Raw genomic sequence first — 19,138 nt, 5'->3', positions numbered from 1 at the left:
ATCCAACCCAGTCAGCTTCTGACTAACTTCCTCCTCGGCCCCTAGTTTTACCAGTGTGAGGAGTGGCCCAATAAATAAAGCCTTTTTCTCCCCCTAGTGGCCGGAGTGTGAAGTGTAATGTGTGCTGGTGATACCTGGTCAGGAGAACTCCTTAGTGCCATAAGACTTACCGCTGCTCCCCTTAGCGGCAGAGCGCCATACTGCAACGACCAGGTCTCTGGGGCGCTGCATCTGCACAGCCCCTCATTTTATTCTCCCCATTTTCACAGCACCTCATTTTATTCCATCTGCACAGCCCCACATTTTATTCCCCCATCTGCACAGCCCCTCATTTTATTCCCCCATTTTCACAGCACCTCATTGTTTTCCCCCATCTGCACAGCACCTTATTTTATTCCACCCATCAGCACAGCCCCTCCCCTCACTTTATCCCCCCTCAGCACAGCCCCTCCCCTCATTTTATTAACCTCCATCAGCACAGCACCTCATTTTACTCCACCCATCAGCACAGCCCCTCATTTTATTCCCATTTTCACTGCACCTCATTTAATTCTCCACATCAGCACAGCCCCTCCCTTCATCTTATCCCTCCCCTCTGCAGCTGCAGGAATGTGTTGGGCTGCTGCAACCATTCAGGAATTTTTTTTAAAGTGTGCCCCATCGGGTAGGCAGGAGGTGCACCTTGGCAGGTACCTACCCCTCGTCCCGGCCCAGTTCAACAGAACCAAAATGCTCTTGAGCCTCAATGGGCTATTAAACGACAGTAATGGAGTGCTGCTTTTGTTTTGTTTGTTTTTTAACTTCCCTATGCATTAGATAGATTTATGACCCCAAATAGGACACTTTAAAGATTGCAAGATTGTCCTACAGATATTTGGGGAAGTTTAGTTATGTCCTGCATGTGAATGCTAAAATTTAATGTAAAGATTGCAATTACACATCAGTATACATCAGGGATGTCAAACTGCATTCCTCGAGGGCTGCAAACAGGTCATGTTTTCAGGATTTCCTTGCATTGCACAGGTGATAATTTAATCACCTGCAGAGAATGATTCCAGCACCTTGTGCAATGCTAAGGAAATCCTGAAAACATGACCTGTTTGCAGCCCTCGAGGAATGCAGTTTGACACCCCTGGTATACATATTACCTACTTTATATACAATATGCGCCTGTGGTCTAACCCTAAGGCCACATTCACACGTTCAGTATGTGGTCAGTATTTTACATCAGTATTTGTAAGCCACTTCTGCATTCTGCTTTTTTTCACCCACTCCGGGTTTCGGCTTATAAGTACTGATGTAAGAAACGGACCAAATACAGATTGTGTGAATGTTGAATTCGACTAGAAGCTAAGTAGAAGAGACTCGTAAGTTGGGAAAATAGCAGATTTTTCTTGTAATATTTATTACAAAAGTTTCTTACATTCATTCCATTGATTTATGTAAAGTTTGTAGAAAATATTTAATAAAAATACTCCAAAAACTTGAGCTCAAGTTATTCCTAAGTAACTACCTTATATCATAAAAATGTAAATGATTGGAAAGCTATGGGTAAAGCGAATGTAGACTCCTGGATCTGTTACATAGTGCCGGGATGTATATCTGCTGTGTAGTATGGAGGGGTCCGCATACTCCCCAACCATCTGTTTAGAAGGCTGATTTCCTTTGTGACGTAACAAGCAAAGAGCTCAAAGCCAATTACAACATTAGAAAAATATGTTTGGCAAAAGCAAATGAAAACGTTCAGACTGAAGGGAAGCGGAGAGGATCTGAGCAGACGAGACTGTACCCAAGGCAGGCTGAGAATGTCAGACAATGTGATCTTCTGAGGATATCACCAACTACATGAGTGAGCGACACGGAAAGCCACCGGCTGTTCATCCGAGAGGTCCTTGCCCTGTGAGTACATGGAGACTGTGATTTGTCTATTAGGGGCGATCAATTGATTTATCTATTATCTATCTATTATCTACCTATCCAATCCCCTGAACAGGAAGAGGCAGCTCTCCAAAAACCATGAAAGAAAAAGGACTCCGTTATTCACCCATAATGTAGTGGTGAATAAAGGAGTCCATTTTTTTTTTACAAAAAGAGCATTGCCTCCCGTCCCTGGGTTTTATGCATCTATATTTATCTACTGTAGAAACAGAAAAGGAAAAGCAGCACTTTTCCATGCAAAGATGAGTGAAAAGTTCCTAAGGTTGTTGCCAAAATGTTTTCCATGCAAAACCTCCCCCAAAAAATGGGAGCAAATCCATTTTTTCATAATATAACTTTGAAGTGCTGCTTCCATGTTTCTGATTTTGTTTATCTATGTCAAATACCTCCAAAAAGGGGGTATAAAGCAGCACTAATCAAAAACATTTGGGGGCAACAATAAAAAATAAAATATCTAGAATGAAGAATGGCAGCACTTCCATTTCAAAAAAGTAAAACATTATATTTATTCTAAACCCATGTACACAAATGTAATCATTATGATCCATGTCATGGTGCTGTTCACATGTTTGTGCTTTTTGCAGACTCAGTGCTTTTCACAGCAGTCTGGTAAAGAATGGATAGAGCCGAGTTACATGAGATTGACCTATGCTCCATTCAGACCAAGCTCTTCAGAGCCCCATTCAAAAGATAAGTGAGAGAACCACATGTAGGACCCCCAGCCGTGAGAAATTATCCACTATGTCATAGATAAGGGAAAAACTTCCAAACTTGTACAATTCCTTTAAGGCCTGTCCCACACGTCCAGATAATTCCGGTACCGGAAAAATCGGTACCGGAATTATCCGTGTCCGTGTGCTCATGTAACACATCAGTGTGGCACACGTGCAGCATCCGTGTGCCGTCCATGTGTGGCCTGAGGACCACACGGACCGTGCAGGAGAGACAGCGCTACACTAAGCGCTGTCCCCCCCTGCATGGTGCTGAAGCCGGCATTCATCTCTTCTCCCCCGCAGGAGAGAAGAGATGAAAGATCAAGTTTTTGTTATTTTTTGTTAAAAATAAAGTTTGCTGGTGAGCTCCCGCCTCCCTTCCCCCGTGCGCCGCCCGACCCCTTGCATAGAAATACTCACCTAGCTCCCGCAATGTCTCCTCTCTCCTCTCAGCGCTGGCAGCTTCTCCTGTATGAGCGGTCACGTGGTGCCGCTTATTACAGTGATGAATATGCGGCTCCACCCCTATGGGAGGTGGAGCCGCATATTCATCACTGTAATGTACGGCACCACGTGACCGATCATACAGGAAGAGCTGTGATTCTGAGAGGATGGAAGCGCCGAGGGAGCTGGGTAAGTATTTTAATGCCAGCGGGCGGGCGCACAGGGGGTGGGAGGGGGGAGATTACCGGGAACTTTATTTTAAAAACAAAAAAAATTTTAAAAAAATGATTTTTCATTCCTTCTCTCCAGCGAACGCTGCTGGAGAGAAGAAATGAATGGGGCTTCAGCACCACAAGCTGGGGGGACAGCGTTTACAGTAGCGCTGTCTCCTGCACGGCACACGGCTGCACACGGACAGCATCCGTGTGCGGTACGTCGGTATGTGTTTTACACGGACCCATTGACTTTAATGGGTCCGTGTGATCCGTGCGTTCCCACAAACACTGACATGTCTCCGTGTTTTCCAAATGCTGACATGTGCAGAGACACATTGATTTTAATGTGTCTACGTGAGTCAGTGTCTCCGGTACGTGAGGAAACTGTCACCTCACGTACCGGAGCCACTGACGTGTGAAACCGGCCTAAAGGGAATATGTCAGCAGGTTTTTGCTACCTCTTCTGAGAGCAGCATAGTGTAGACAAATAGAAGGTGAATCCAACAATGTATCACTTAGTTTACTGGGTGCAGCAGTTCTGACACAGACGTATAGATTTAGCATTAAGCAGAGCTGAGAAACCAAACCCTGTCCACACCAGTGTCATGAGTGTGTCACCCCATCCTGGGAGATCTGGAGTGGAAGATGGTGCTGAAGAGGTTAACGACCCTTTCTATGCTGGTCAGAAATTGCAGCTCCATTTCAGCTGCTTCTGATCTGGTCTTTAACTGTTCCTATAAGACCTGGCCAGACCCTCTCTGTCTTGCCAGTGAAAGATTTGCTTCTTTGATCTTAGGAGATGCTGTGCTGAATAGGAGTTTGTTGTTGCTGTTGAAGAATTATCTTCCTATACAGTGTGGTTAAGATAAGTGTTTTGGAGAGAAGTTGTTGTGAAGGTGTTAAGTAGTAGGTGTGTGTTTATCTCCTGATCCCTGTTCCCATTTAGTTTATTCCTCCCTGTCCCTATCCTCCTTCCTATTGTTGGTTGGTGCTTTTGTATAATAGAGGTTTCCTATTATCCCCGTGTTGTTTTGTTCACATTACATTTCTGTCCCAGGCTCCATTTGGTGGGGGAGGGGACAGACCAGGGATTAAGGGTGCGTTTCTACGGTCAGGAAACACTGCGTGTTTGATGCTGTGTAGAGCCACAGCGTCAAACACGCAGCGTCCAGGTGTTACAGCATAGTGGAGGGGATTTAATGAAATCCCATCTCCACTATGCGTTAAAAGACGCCTGCGTCAGATCCGCGTAAACGGACATGCGGCATGTCTTTTCAGAACGCAGCTTGTCTGTTTACAATGCGGCGACGCTCCGTCACCGCACCGTAAATTAACTATAGACTATCATTAGATGCGGTAAAACCGCATCTAAAGATTAGTCACATGCGTAGTAACTGCGTAAATTACTACGCATGTCTACTAATTTACATGCGGGCATACCCGTCCCACCGCCGGAAGTCCGTGTCCACTGCAGTTCTCGCGATAACTTAGTTTAGTGCGAGATTTGCCGTGCACGTGACCGGGGGTTATCTCTGGTCACTAGTCTGGTTCTCACGGTCAGCTGATCGTGAGAGCACTGCAGTGTAGGGGATCGCTGGAGAGTTATCTCCGGCGGTCATCTACAAGCTCTACTATGTCTGGATGTCAGGCATCCAGCTGTAGCAGAGCTGGACTCGTCGTGGGACACTCGTAATTAAATGGACTATGTCAGATATAGGGAGTAAACTGTAGGTTTATTATTTTCCAGGAGAACGAGGGCATCGCAGGAATAAACATACAATAAAGATATCAAAACTGTGTGGTGTTTTACTTCATTAACATACTTTATTCTGCATGTGTGCGTTTTATTAACCCTTTCACAACTATAGGATTAGTAATGGTAGGTGTCTTATTGACGCCTCTCCATTACTAAGCTGGCTTAATGTCACCTTACAAAGTTGACATTAACCCCATATGCCACCACTACAGGGTAGTGGGAAGAGAGAGGCTAAGTGCTGGAATTGGCGCATCTTACAGATGCACCATTTCTGGGGTGGCTGGGAGCTGGTATTTGTAGCCAGGGGTGCCAATATCCATGGTCCCTTCCTAGGCTATGAATATCAGCCCGCAGCTGTCTGTGTAGCCTTTCTGGCTAAAAATTATAGAGGGACCCCACGTCATTTTTTTTTTTGGGGGGGATCCCTCTATTTTTATAGCCAATAAAGGCTAAATATACAGCTGTGGGCTGATATAGCCTGGGAAGCTCCATGGGTATTAACCCCTTCCCAGGCTACAAACATCGGTCCCTCAGTCGCTGGCTTTCCCTCTCTGGTGCATTAAATTGCATGGGAGCCCACGCCATTTTTTTTTTCAATTTTTTTTTTTAAATTAAGCATATTGCGTTTAAGGCCGAGGTCACGCTTGTGAGAAACTCACACGAGTCTCTCGCCTCACTAGCCGCCACTGCCCCCGGCACTCGGGACCAGAGTGTTCAGCTGCATAGAAAGGCATGCAGCCGCACACTCTGATCCTGAGTACCGGCGGCAGTGCCGAGTATTGAGGCGAGAAAATCGTGTGAGTTTCTTCTAAGTGTGACCCCGGCCTAATGCAGATTTCGTGTGTGTGTCTTAATTTAAGGCCGGGATCACACAGGTGAGAAACTCGGACGAGTCTCGCATCTTAATACCCGACACTGCTGCCTGCACTCGGGAGCAGAGCGAGCGGCTGCATAGAAATTCATGCAACCGCATGCTCTGCTCCCGAGTGCCGACGGCAGTGTCGGGTATTAAGATGCGAGACTCATCCGAGTTTCTCGCCTGTGTGATCCCGGCCTAACTATTAACATTTTATTATGTTTATTACTAAAAATCGGGCTTGGTATTATCTATCGAATCTATTATCTATCGATATATCTATCTAGCTATCTATAGAAATATCTATGTATAGATATATTTATAGATATATCAATAGATAATAGATATATCGATAGATGGATACGATAGATAGATATATCTATCTGTGTGTCTATACATTATTCTTCAATGGAGTATGTAAATGAAGAGGTTGGACAAGAAATGCGATCACAATTTTCTTGTATATATTTAGCTTACAAAAACACAAAAAAAACGCATGTAAAAATGCATCAAAAACACAGGTGACCTGCCAGTGACCTCAGGTGCAGATTTGGTGCATATTTTACCTGCGTCAAATCCTGAGCAAATCCTAATGCAATCCTGACCATGGAAACATACCCTAACATGAGCATAGTGAGGTAGGAGACTCATATGCTGAGCTTCATAGGAGGCCGATATACACTGTGGTATTGCATTATATAGTATAGGTAATAGGACAAATGCAGGTTCCAGTCCCATAAGAAATCTAAAAAAAACAAGTAAAAAATAAAGTTTTAAAAATAATAAAAACATAAATAAAAAAACATTGCTGAGTTCATAAAAGTCTGATCGATCAAAATATTCAATTAACCTATTTGGTAAATGTCTTAATGAGAAAAAAAACAAATTGCCTAAAATGCAGTCTTTTGGTCTGTACTCCTTTCTAAAATGAAATCCAAATTTTAAAAAATCAACACGTAAAAAATGGTTTCAATTAATCTATCAGCTTGTCACACACAAAACAAGCCACCACCCAACTCAATCAACGGAAAAACAAAAAAACAAACCGTCTTACAGCTATGCGAATGGAAAAATAATAAAAGTTATGGTTCGCGAAGAAGTTGAGGAAAGAACAAAAGCGCAAAGATGAAAATTAGACTAGAAGGCGATAAATACTATGTGTGGGCAACTGAGAGATGTTTTCCATAATTTTTCAATCTTCGCCAAGAGGATGGCTCTGCTACAAAATAAAACAATTAGGCTATGTTCACACTTTGCAGATTCCACTGCGGATTTTTCCGCAGCAGAATTCCAAAATCCGCAGTGAAAACCCGTCGCGGTTTTTACTGCGGATTTATCGCGGTTTTTACTGCGGTTTCTTCTGCGGATTTTCATCTGCAGTTTTCTATTGGAGCAGGTGAAAATCCGCAGAAAAGAAGTGACATGCTGCGGAATGTAATCCGCAGCGTTTCCGCGCGTTTTTTTCCGCAGCATGTGCACTGCGTTTTTTGTTTCCCATAGGTTTACATTGGACTGTAAACTCATGGGAAACTGCTGCAGATCCGCAGCGGTCAAATCCGCTGCGGATCCACAGCGAAATCCGCAAAGTGTGAATATAGCCTTAGTGTTTCTTGTCACTCTGGTTGTCTGCTGCTCCAACACCACCGCGCCCTCCATTATGATGTCCTGTCTATTCAGTCACTGGACCACTAAGGGTCAGGTTACTAATATGGAGGACTTATCTTTTCGGGTCCTTTTAACAACCACTGGAGCAGAAGCACTGGAGCAGCACACAATTTAGTAGGTAGTGGAAACTATGGTTAAACTGCGCCCCGAGAAAATGCCCAAGTATTACTGACTTCATAGATTTACTTAAAGGGACTCTGTCACCTGAATTTGGCGGGACTGGTTTTGGGTCATATGGGCGGAGTTTTTGGGTGTTTGATTCACCCTTTCCTTACCCGCTGGCTGCATGCTGGCTGCAATATTGGATTGAAGTTCATTCTCTGTCCTCCATAGTACACGCCTGCGCAAAGCAATCTTGCCTTGTGCAGGCGTGTACTATGGAGGACAGAAAATGAACTTCAATCCAATATTGCAGCCAGCATGCAGCCAGCGGGTAAGGAAAGGGTGAATCAAACACCCAAAAACTCCGCCCATATGACCCAAAACCAGTCCCGCCAAATTCAGGTGACAGGTTCCCTTTAAATGACATTTTGCAGCTCCATATTTGATTTGCCCAGAAGGAGAGTCTGGAATATGTGAGCCAGAAATAAAAGGGTATAAGATATATTTCTGTCATTTATTAAAACATGTGGCTTTACTGTCTGGATTTAATATGACATTTTCCATTGGTAAATGCCAAGTCGAAATCCTAAAAATCTCTGGAGAAATTAAAATGGTTATTTTACAGCAAAGCTATGACGTAATTGTATGGTTGTAGCTTGTATGAAGGAAACAAATGACAGATGGCAGCTATTTCTGTCACTTGGGGTGTCTGAGACTTAACACTAGGCTTCATCCATACTTGGATTTCCTTAGTATTGCACAGGTGATAATTGCATCACCTGCACAGGCAAGCATTCACTGACCTGTGTAAGGGCTCCTTTCCACTTGTGAAGAAAACGGACGAGTGCAATCTGATAAAAAATCGGATTTCACTCGGACCAATGTTAGTCAATAGGTGTCTTTTTCATTTGCGATTTTTTTTTTTTTTTCTCATACGAAATCGGACTGAGAAAAAAATCGCAGCATGCTGCGTATTGCTGCGATTCTCGGTCGAGACTCGCCAATGCAAGTCAATGGGTGCAACAAAAAAAATGCACAGCACTCGCACCATGCGAGTGCTGTCCGATTTTAACGCACCGGTGTCCATTGAAAAGCCGGTAATTCAGCGCGGTGTACAGTAAAATCACACTGACAGGTTAGATTAGAGTAGATATATACACATAGAATATGTGTACGGTATATATATATATATATAATGTCAGGGAGACACCTATATATTTATATTTAATGCAGCGCTAGATAGCAGAAAAGCCGGTAATTCAATTGCCGGCTTTTGCGATCTCCTTCACAAACCCGACATGATATGAGACCTGGTTTACATACAGTAAACCATCTCATATCCCTTTTTTTTGCATATTCCACACTACCAATGTTAGTAGTGTGTATGTGCAAAATTTGGGCGCTCTAGCTATTAAATTTAAGGGTTAAATCACGGAAAAAATTGGCGCGGGCTCCCGCACAATTTTCTCCGCCAGAGTGGTAAAGCCAGTGACTGAGGGCAGATATTAATAGCCTTGAGAGGGTCCACGGTTATTGCCCCCCCCCTGGCTAAAAACATCTCCAATGTTGTCCTAAATGCCTAATGATGATAAATATAATCCACCTGTGTGTAATCAAGTCTCCATATAACTGCACCTGCTCTGTGATAGTCTCAGGGTTCTGTTTGAAGCAGAAAGAGCATCATGAAGACTAAGGAACACAACAGGCAGGTCCGTGATACTGTTGTGGAGAAGTTTAAAGCCAGATTTGGATACAAAATGATTTCCAAAAACTTTAAACATCCCAATAAGCACTGTGCAAGCGATCATATTGAAATGGAAGGAGTATCATACCACTGCAATCTACCAAGACCCGGCCATCCCTCTAGACTTTTATCTCAAACAAGGAGAAGACTGATCAGAGATGCAGCCAAGAGGCCCAGGATCACTCTGGATGAACTGCAGAGATCTACAGCTGAGGTGGGACAGTCTGTCCATAGGACAACAATCTGTTGTACACTGCACAAATCTGGCTTTTATGGAAGAGTGGCAAGAAGAAAGCCATTTCTCAAATATATCCATAAAAAGTGTTGTTTAAAGTTTGCAACAAGACACCTGGGAGACACATGTATTGAATGGCACAATAATCATAAGTGTAGAGTGGAGAAGAAATAAATAGGTCATGTACAGTATTGCTTACCCTCAGCTGTTCCCAGCATTGCGCTTTTCTGGACAGAGAGCTCAGATGTTGCTCCTGGGATCTGTTGTAGCCATTCTTCCAACTTAGGGTATGTTTCCACATTCAGGAAACGCTGCGTGTTTGACGCTGCATAGAGACGCAGCGTCAAACACGCAGCGTCCAGATGTTACAGCATAGTGGAGGGGATTTAATGAAATCCCGTCTCCACTATGCGTGGTAACACGCATCCGGCGGCCCTGGGATTCTGGACATGCGGCGCGTCTTTTTAGATCGCAGCATGTCCGTTTACCTTGCTGCGCTGCTGCAAGGTATAACACAGGGCCCTATGTGTGGGGTGCGATGATACTGGATGTGTGCAATGAACACATCCGGCATCATTGCGTCCCCAGAAGGGGGCGGAGCTTTGGGCGAAGCGAGTTTGCCGCTCCGTCCAAACCGCCAGCCATCCTGAACGTGGACACATACCCTTAGGGGTCACTGCTCCAAGTGCTCCTATCACCACTGGAATCACTGTTGTCTTCACCTTCCACATCTTCTCCAGTTGAGGCCCTGGTATTTCTCCAGCTTCTCATATTCCTTCTAAACCAAAAGAGCCCTCTCGGCCAGCAGAGGGCATACCTCTAAGCCACAACATATAAACCTATAGAAACACACTGGGTTGTGGGATATAATAAGGTAGAGAAAATACAAAACCTATCAGAATCATAAATATGCCCCAATTCCACAACCAAGCAGTAGAGGTATCAAAAACAATTTTATTAGAAATGTCAAATACACAGAGCAACAATAAATACACATGGACAAAAAAATGATTGGAGAAAACAGGAAGAACCACACCAGCATAGAAGATGTTAACTAACTGCTGGGGAAAGACACAGAGAATCCAGGCCTCCTGACTACACCAACACGCCGGGATATGCTCATTGGTGGAAAATATATAAAGAGAGTCACAAGTGGGCAAACCTACGTGAAAGAATCATAATACAAGGTAATATATAATATGCCCGTAAAGGTAGCCCATAAGAGTAAGAATAGCTAAAAAAGGAGTATATAACTATATTCAAACAAGAGATCCCGAGCATAACGATGTAAAAGTCACCAGCAAGCCCAAGTCCTAGGAAATATATGTGCATGTCCTTGAGACATGCTGGTGTCAGAACACCGGCGTGGTGGGAGCACGTCCCAGTCTCAGGTCTTTTGCAGACTCCAACAGGTTTTCTTCAAGAATGGTCCTGCATTTGGCTCCATCCAACTTCCCATCAATTTTAACCACCTTCCCTGTTCCTGCTGAAGAAAAGCAGGCCCAAACCATGATACTGCCACCACCATGTTTGACAGTGGGGATGGTGTGTTCAGGGTGATGAGCTGTGTTGCCTTTACGCCAAACATATCGTTTGGCATTGTTGCCAAAAAGTTCGATTTTGGTTTCATCTGACCAGAGCACCTTCTTCCACATGTTTGGTGTGTCTCCCAGGTGTCTTGTTGTAAACTTTAAACAACACTTTTTATGGATATCTTTGAGAAATGGCTTTCTTCTTGCCACTCTTCCATAAAAGCCAGATTTGTGCAGTGTACGACAGATTGTTGTCCTATGGACAGACTGTCCCCCCCTCAGCTGTAGATCTCTGCAGTTCATCCAGAGTGATCATGGGCCTCTTGGCTGCATCTCTGATCAGTCTTCTCCTTGTTTGAGATGAAAGTTTAGAGGGACGGCCGGGTCTTGGTAGATTGCAGTGGTATGATACTCCTTCCATTTCAATATGATCGCTTGCACAGTGCTCATTGGGATGTTTAAAGTTTTTGGAAATCATTTTGTATCCAAATCCGGCTTTAAGCTTCTCCACAACAGTATCACGGACCTGCCTGTTGTGTTCCTTGGTCTTCATGATGCTCTCTCTGCTTCAAACAGAACCCTGAGACTATCACAGAGCAGGTGCAGTTATATGGAGACTTGATTACACACAGGTGGATTATATTTATCATCATTAGGCATTTAGGACAACATTGGATCATTCAGAGATCCACAATGAACTTCTGGAGTGAGTTTGCTGCACTGAAAGTAAAGGGGCCGAATAATATTGCACTCCCCACTTTTCAGTTTTTGAATTTCCACAAAAATTTAAAATAACCAATACATTTCGCTCAACTTCACAATTGTGTTCCACTTGTTGTTGATTCTTTACCAAAAATTTACATTTGGTATCTTTGTGTTTGAAGCATGATATGTGGGAAAAGGTTGAAAAGTTCCAGGGGGTCGAATACTTTTGTAAAGCACTGTAAGTACACAGCACATTGAGTGTTGCTTTACCTGCTGGATCTACCCTTTGCCCTCCACCATTTTTGCACTTTATGTTGACATATTTGTATACTGATGGTAATTATGTTTTATGTTTTTCTTTAATAAATAGTTTTTAACTTATTTGTGGTTTGTGCCTACTGCACTTTTTGTTTTCTCAGTATAACGCCCTGGCACTGACTGATAGTTGGCTCAGCATTGCATCAGTGGAGTGATGGCTGTCAGTGCTTGCGCATGGTTATAGCTCACTATGTACTGAACAGTGACGGAAGCCGCGCTAACCACGCCTCTATGGCTGAAAGTCAGAGGTTGCCTGGAGGAATAAAGTTCATTTCCTCCAGACAGCCAGGCTTTGAGTGCAGTGGCTAAATGGCTTCAGAATGCTATTAACCTGCCGATTAAATCTATATCTGCTGATTTTTTTTTTTGCATTATTTTTATTTAGGACTTGGGTAAGTTACTGTCCTGCAAAAATTAGGCCCTGGAATAGAATCCTTGCAGGAGTGTTGAGCATTGTGTGCTAAGTTATCGATACGACATTTTCTCAGTATGGTTTCCTTGAGTACTCCCACACATAGTATACCGGGGATGCGTCTGTGCCTCTGCTTTCAATTTACTCTCCTGAACTCAAAGAACAAATGTTTCCAGTTATGACCAATCCATGGAGCTTAGGCAGGAATGTAAGCCAGCTAGAACTGAGCCAGAGAGTTTGGATGTGAAAGAGTAGCTTTTGGATACCTTTTTATATTTCAGGCCATTTTAATTGTATGTAGATCGGTGGGGCTCTGAGTCATGAGACCCCCGCAGATTGTTGAAAAGACCTTAAAGTGAATGCGCAGCTTACACGGCCGGAGCACAATGCCAGGACCCCCATCAGTCTGCACAGGATTAAAGTGATCACAACATATAAAAAAATTATTCGAACCTTTAATTCCCTTTAAAGTCAGCGATATTCTCTGAGAAATTCACCGATATAATTTATTACTGGTGTCGAATAATTTATCATACATAAATATTAGTGATATGCATATTCAGGACCCTTGCTGGTCACTGCAGGATGCAAGGACACATTGTCTTAGTTTTGCGAATTCAGACTCCTATTATTTTTATCCAGTGTGATGATCTGCAAAAACAGGGCCCATGGCCAAACACAAAGGGAGGGAGTTCTAATGAGACAAGTTCTTGAAGTCTGTGTCCTTGTGGCTGTGTTGCCATTATTTGCGCTAAACTTATCGAAATGTTGCACCTTGATAAATTTTGCATATACATACATATAACACTCTAGCCTAGAAATGATTCTCTCCATTTTTTGTCGCCCCTTACTAGAGTAAAATTGCAGCTTTTTGTGTGACTTTGTATGGTTTGAATCTTATTTGCATAGCTAATAACGCCCCAATTAGACCCATTTTTTAAAATTGGGGAGGTTGCTTGTTTTTTGCAAAGAAGTAGTGTGTGGCAAAAATGTGCAACTTTTTGATGCCAAAAAAACTGGTAAGAAAGCCTTAATATACTTCCCCCTCATGGGTTTCATGTAAAAACCAGAACAAGACAAGTTAGGCTACGTTCACACACTGCACTACCATAGTGGCCAAAAGCCACGTGGATCTGCAGGGGAAAATAAGACTACGAATATGCAAATAAAATTTCAACATTACTGAAAATGAATGCGCTCATTGGTGACTGCAGGTGGTCGTGACTGTCAGCCTTTTGCTCTAGCCCCACCATCAGGTCTCAGTCTAAGGCCGGCGTCACACTAGAGAGGGATACGGAGGAGGGAGAGGCGCAAAATCAACGCATTGCACATGGACCAATGTTTCTCTATGGGGCAGCTCCCATCAGCCGTATATTTCTCAGCCGTTTTTTACGGGCTGAGAAAATCGCAGCATGCTGCGATTGTCAGGGTATTCCTCCAAAAATACACCAATGAAAGTCTATGGGGGTGAGAAAAATACGGATTACACACGGACTATGCGTGTGACTTGCGAGAAATACGCACCGGTGTTCTAGAGAAAAGCCGGTAATTCAGTGCGGTGTACAGTAAAATCACACTGACAGGTTAGAATAGAATAGATAAAATAAATGTCTATACATAGTATAGGTAGATATACAGTGCGGACCAAAAGTTTGATCAAGAGAATGCCAAGAGTATGCAAAGCAGTCATCAAAGCAAAAGGTGGCTACTTTGAAGAACCTAGAATATAAGACATATTTTAAGTTGTTGCACACTTTTTGTTAAGTATATAATTCCACATGTGTTAATTCATAGTTTTGATGCCTTCAGTGTGAATTTACAATTTTCAGTCATGAAAATACAGAAAAATCTTTAAATGAGAAGGTGTTTCCAAACTTTTGGTCTGTTCTGTGGAGAGAGAGAGAGAGAGAGAGAGAGAGAGATGAAGAAATGAAATAGTGGCACTCACCAAGCGATGCGTTTAAAAGTCCTTATATTCTCCCACTTAGTGGGGTGAGGACATACCTCTAGGGCGGCGGGTGTACATGAAGGTGCAAGGAGCAAACAGAGTACCCAGAGGAAACCCACGCAAACACAGGGAGAACATACAAGTGACATTATACACAGGACCTCTGTATATAGTATACAGTGTATAGTGTCAATGTACGTCTCTAGTTGAAGTCCTTCATCTTCGCTTTTCATCTTCATCCAGCGCACACCGCCATCACTTCTTCCAGCCAGGACTCGTCTCTGGAGAAAATAAGTTATCTAGAGCAGATGCCCAATTTTTCCCCAACCTCTACACTATGCCAAATGAAGAAAAAAAGCGACGGTGTCGCCCTGCACAGTACCAGGACTTATCCTCCGCCACACTGAAAACAGTATCCTTAAAAATAATATCCTTTAATTAGCTCCTCCAGTAATAATATCCCTCATTCTGGACCCCACATGTCCTTCAATTCAGGACCCCATGTGTCCTCCCATTCTGCCTTATGTCTGAGCCACCGTGCTGCCCTTGGAGAGACATTAGGTCAGTATGGTGGCTCAGTGGCTAGCATGCAAGCGCTGGAGTCCTGGGTTCAAATCCCACCAAGGTCAACATCTGCAAGGAGTTTGTATGTTCTCCCCGTGTTGGCATGGGTTTCCTCCAGGCACTCCGGTTTCCTCCCACATTCCAAAGACATATAGATAGGGAATTTAGATTGTGAGCCCCATCGGGGGCAGCGATGATAATGTGTGCAAACTGTAAAGCGCTGCGGAATATGTTGGTGCTATATAAATAAAATGATTATTATTATTTGTATTATATTGCCCCCATAGTCATACATAATAGTATAATGCATTCTATAGTCATGTATAGTAGTATAATCCACCCCCATATTAGTATAATGCGCCCCCATAGTAATATAATGCACCCCATAGTGCAGCTTTACAAAAACAAATGTTTTTCCTAAGGCTAAGTTCACACTGCGTTAGTGCAGTCCGTTCAACACACACGTTAAACGGACTGCGCTAACGCAAGTGCCGACGTTGGCACAGCGCTAGCGCAGATGGACTATCTGCTAGCTCCATCTGCGCTAGCAGTGATGGACCCGGAAACGCTGCAGCCCGCTTCTCGGGTCCGTCACTCAATGACGGCACATCGCTAGCGCACGCCCATTGTGGGCGTGCGCTAGCGATGCGTCCACCATAGAAAGTAATGGCGTTAACGGACTACGTTACACTGCGTTATGCCGCATGTTGTGAATTCTGCTTTTGGGTTCCCTTCAGTGGTTGTAGGTGGTAATGCAGTTGTCCCTGAGTTGCAGTCCTGGTCAGGTGTTTCTGCTGATTGCAGTTCTGACTGAGGTATTTAGGTGTGCAGGATTCATTAGTCCTTGCCAGTTGTCCATGGTTCTGGGAGGTTTTGGATCTTTGTCTGGTTCCTCCTGCCTTGCTGCCAATTCAGCAAAGATAAGTCTCTGGTTTTTGTTTCTGTGGCACACATGCAGTGTGCTTATATTCTGTGCTATTCATCTGTTTTCTCTTGTCCAGCTTAGACTGTGTCAGTGTTTTCTCAGTCTTGTTGGATTCTCTGGAGTTGCAGATATACGCTCCACATCTTTAGTTAGATGGTGGATTTTTTTGTATTTTCTGCTGTGATATTTTTGGAAGGATTTTAATACTGACCGCTGTTATGAACAGGTAATTCAGAACCACAATGGACCTTGTAGTTCAGAGCACACAAAGTGACCTGACAATTACCAAAAACATAGGACGAGCTCTGAGACGTGGGAACTCTGCTGACCGCAATCCCTAATCCTATCCAACCACACTAGAGGTAGCCGTGGAGCGCTCCTGACCAGTCCTATGCGCCTCGAGCACAGCCTGAGAAACTAGCTAGCCCTTAGAAAGAAAAATAAGCCTACCTTGCCTCAGAGAAATACCCCAAAGGAAAAGGCAGCCCCCCACATATAATGACTGTGAGTTGAGATGAAAATACAAACGCAGAGATGAAATAGATTTAGCAAAGTGAGGCCCAACTTACTGAAGAGACCGAAGATAGGAAAGATTGCTTTGCGGTCAACACAAAACCCTACAAACAACCACGCAGAGGGGGCAAAAAGACCCTCCGCACCGACTAACGGTACGGGGGTGCTCCCTATGCGTCCCAGAGCTTGCAGCAAGCAAGAAAAACCAATATAGCAAGCTGGACAGAAAAAGTAGCAAACAAAAATAACACAAGCAAAACTTAGCTTATGCAGGATAGACAGGCCACAGGAACGATCCAGGAGAAAGCAAGACCAATACTAGAACATTGACTGGAGGCCAGGATCAAAGCACTAGGTGGAGTTAAATAGAGCAGCACCTAACGACTTAACCTCATCACCTGAGGAAGGAAACTCAGAAGCCGCAGTACCACTCTCATCCACCAAAGGAAGCTCATAGACAGAACCAGCCGAAGTACCACTCACGACCACAGGAGGGAGCTTGGCCACAGAATTCACAACAGTACCCCCCCCTTGAGGAGGGGTCACCGAACCCTCACCAGAGCCCCCAGGCCGACCAGGATGAGCCACATGAAAGGCACGAACCAGATCGGCAGCATGGACATCAGAGGCAAAGACCCAGGAATTATCTTCCTGACCATAACCTTTCCACTTAACCAGATACTGGAGTTTCCGTCTCGAAACACGAGAATCCAAAATCTTCTCCACTATATACTCCAACTCCCCTTCAACCAAAACCGGAGCAGGAGGATCAATAGATGGAACCACAAGTGCCACGTATCTCCGCAACAATGACCTATGGAAGACCTTATGGATGGAAAAAGAAGCTGGAAGAGTCAAACGAAAAGACACAGGATTAAGAACCTCAGAAATCCTATATGGACCAATGAAACGAGGCTTAAACTTAGGAGAGGAAACCTTCATAGGAATATAACGAGATGACAACCAAACCAAATCCCCAACACGAAGTCGGGGACCCACACAGCGCCTGCGGTTAGCGAAACGTTGAGCCTTCTCCTGGGACAAAGTCAAATTGTCCACTACATGAGTCCAAATCTGCTGCAACCTATCCACCAAAGTATCCACACCAGGACAGTCCGAAGACTCAACCTGCCCTGAAGAGAAACGAGGGTGGAACCCAGAATTGCAGAAAAACGGCGAAACCAAAGTAGCCGAGCTGGCCCGATTATTAAGGGCGAACTCAGCCAAAGGCAAAAAGGACACCCAATCATCCTGATCAGCAGAAACAAAACATCTCAGATATGTTTCCAAGGTCTGATTGGTTCGTTCAGTCTGGCCTTTTGTCTGAGGATGGAAAGCCGAGGAAAAAGACAAATCAATGCCCATCCTAGCACAAAAGGCTCGCCAAAACCTCGAAACAAACTGGGAACCTCTGTCAGAAACGATGTTCTCTGGAATGCCATGTAAACGAACCACATGCAGGAAAAACAATGGCACCAAATCAGAGGAGGAAGGCAATTTAGACAAGGGCACCAAATGGACCATCTTAGAGAAGCGATCACAAACCACCCAAATGACAGACATTCTTTGAGAGACGGGGAGATCCGAAATAAAATCCATAGAGCTATGTGTCCAAGGCCTCTTCGGGACCGGCAAGGGCAAAAGCAACCCACTGGCACGAGAACAGCAGGGCTTAGCCCGAGCACAAATCCCACAGGACTGCACGAAAGAACGCACATCCCGCGACAGAGACGGCCACCAAAAGGATCTAGCCACCAAATCTCTGGTACCAAAGATTCCAGGATGACCAGCCAACACCGAACAATGAACCTCAGAGATAACTTTATTCGTCCACCTATCAGGGACAAACAGTTTCTCCGCTGGGCAACGGTCAGGTCTATTAGCCTGAAATTTTTGCAGGACCCGCCGCAAATCAGGGGAGATGGCAGACAAAATTACCCCCTCTTTGAGAACACCCGCCGGCTCAGGCAAACCCGGAGAATCGGGCACAAAACTCCTAGACAGGGCATCCGCCTTCACATTTTTAGAGCCCGGAAGGTACGAAACCACAAAGTCAAAACGGGAGAAAAACAGCGACCAATGAGCCTGTCTAGGATTCAACCGTTTGGCAGACTCGAGATAAGTCAAGTTCTTGTGATCAGTCAAGACCACCACGCGATGCTTAGCTCCTTCAAGCCAATGACGCCACTCCTCGAATGCCCACTTCATGGCTAGCAACTCTCGATTGCCAACATCATAATTTCGCTCAGCAGGCGAAAATTTCCTGGAAAAGAAGGCGCATGGTTTCATCACTGAGCAATCAGAACTTCTCTGCGACAAAACAGCCCCTGCTCCAATTTCAGAAGCATCAACCTCGACCTGGAACGGAAGCGAAACATCTGGTTGGCACAACACAGGGCCAGAAGAAAAACGACGCTTCAACTCCTGAAAAGCTTCCACAGCAGCAGAAGACCAATTGACCACATCAGCACCCTTCTTGGTTAAATCAGTCAACGGTTTAGCAATACTAGAAAAATTATTGATGAAGCGACGATAAAAATTAGCAAAGCCCAG

At 44.3% G+C, this 19,138-nt stretch overlaps 1 protein-coding gene across 1 annotated transcript in view; it reads left to right on the top strand.

Annotated features, from left to right (window-relative positions):
- The first annotated feature begins 1,745 nt into the window (after window positions 1-1,745).
- C1QTNF2 (C1q and TNF related 2) overlaps window positions 1,746-19,138 on the top strand; it is a 32,556-nt gene continuing 15,163 nt past the window's right edge. Inside the window, exon 1 of the mRNA XM_069763775.1 lies at window positions 1,746-1,899. The gene's annotated coding sequence lies outside the window, so the exon portion shown is untranslated. The remainder of the gene's footprint in view (window positions 1,900-19,138) is intronic.

This window comes from Ranitomeya imitator, chromosome 4, assembly GCF_032444005.1.
Source record: "Ranitomeya imitator isolate aRanImi1 chromosome 4, aRanImi1.pri, whole genome shotgun sequence".
NCBI lineage: Eukaryota > Metazoa > Chordata > Amphibia > Anura > Dendrobatidae > Ranitomeya > Ranitomeya imitator.
Note: the sequence above shows the minus strand (reverse complement) of the source record. Positions and strands in the feature narration are given on the sequence as shown.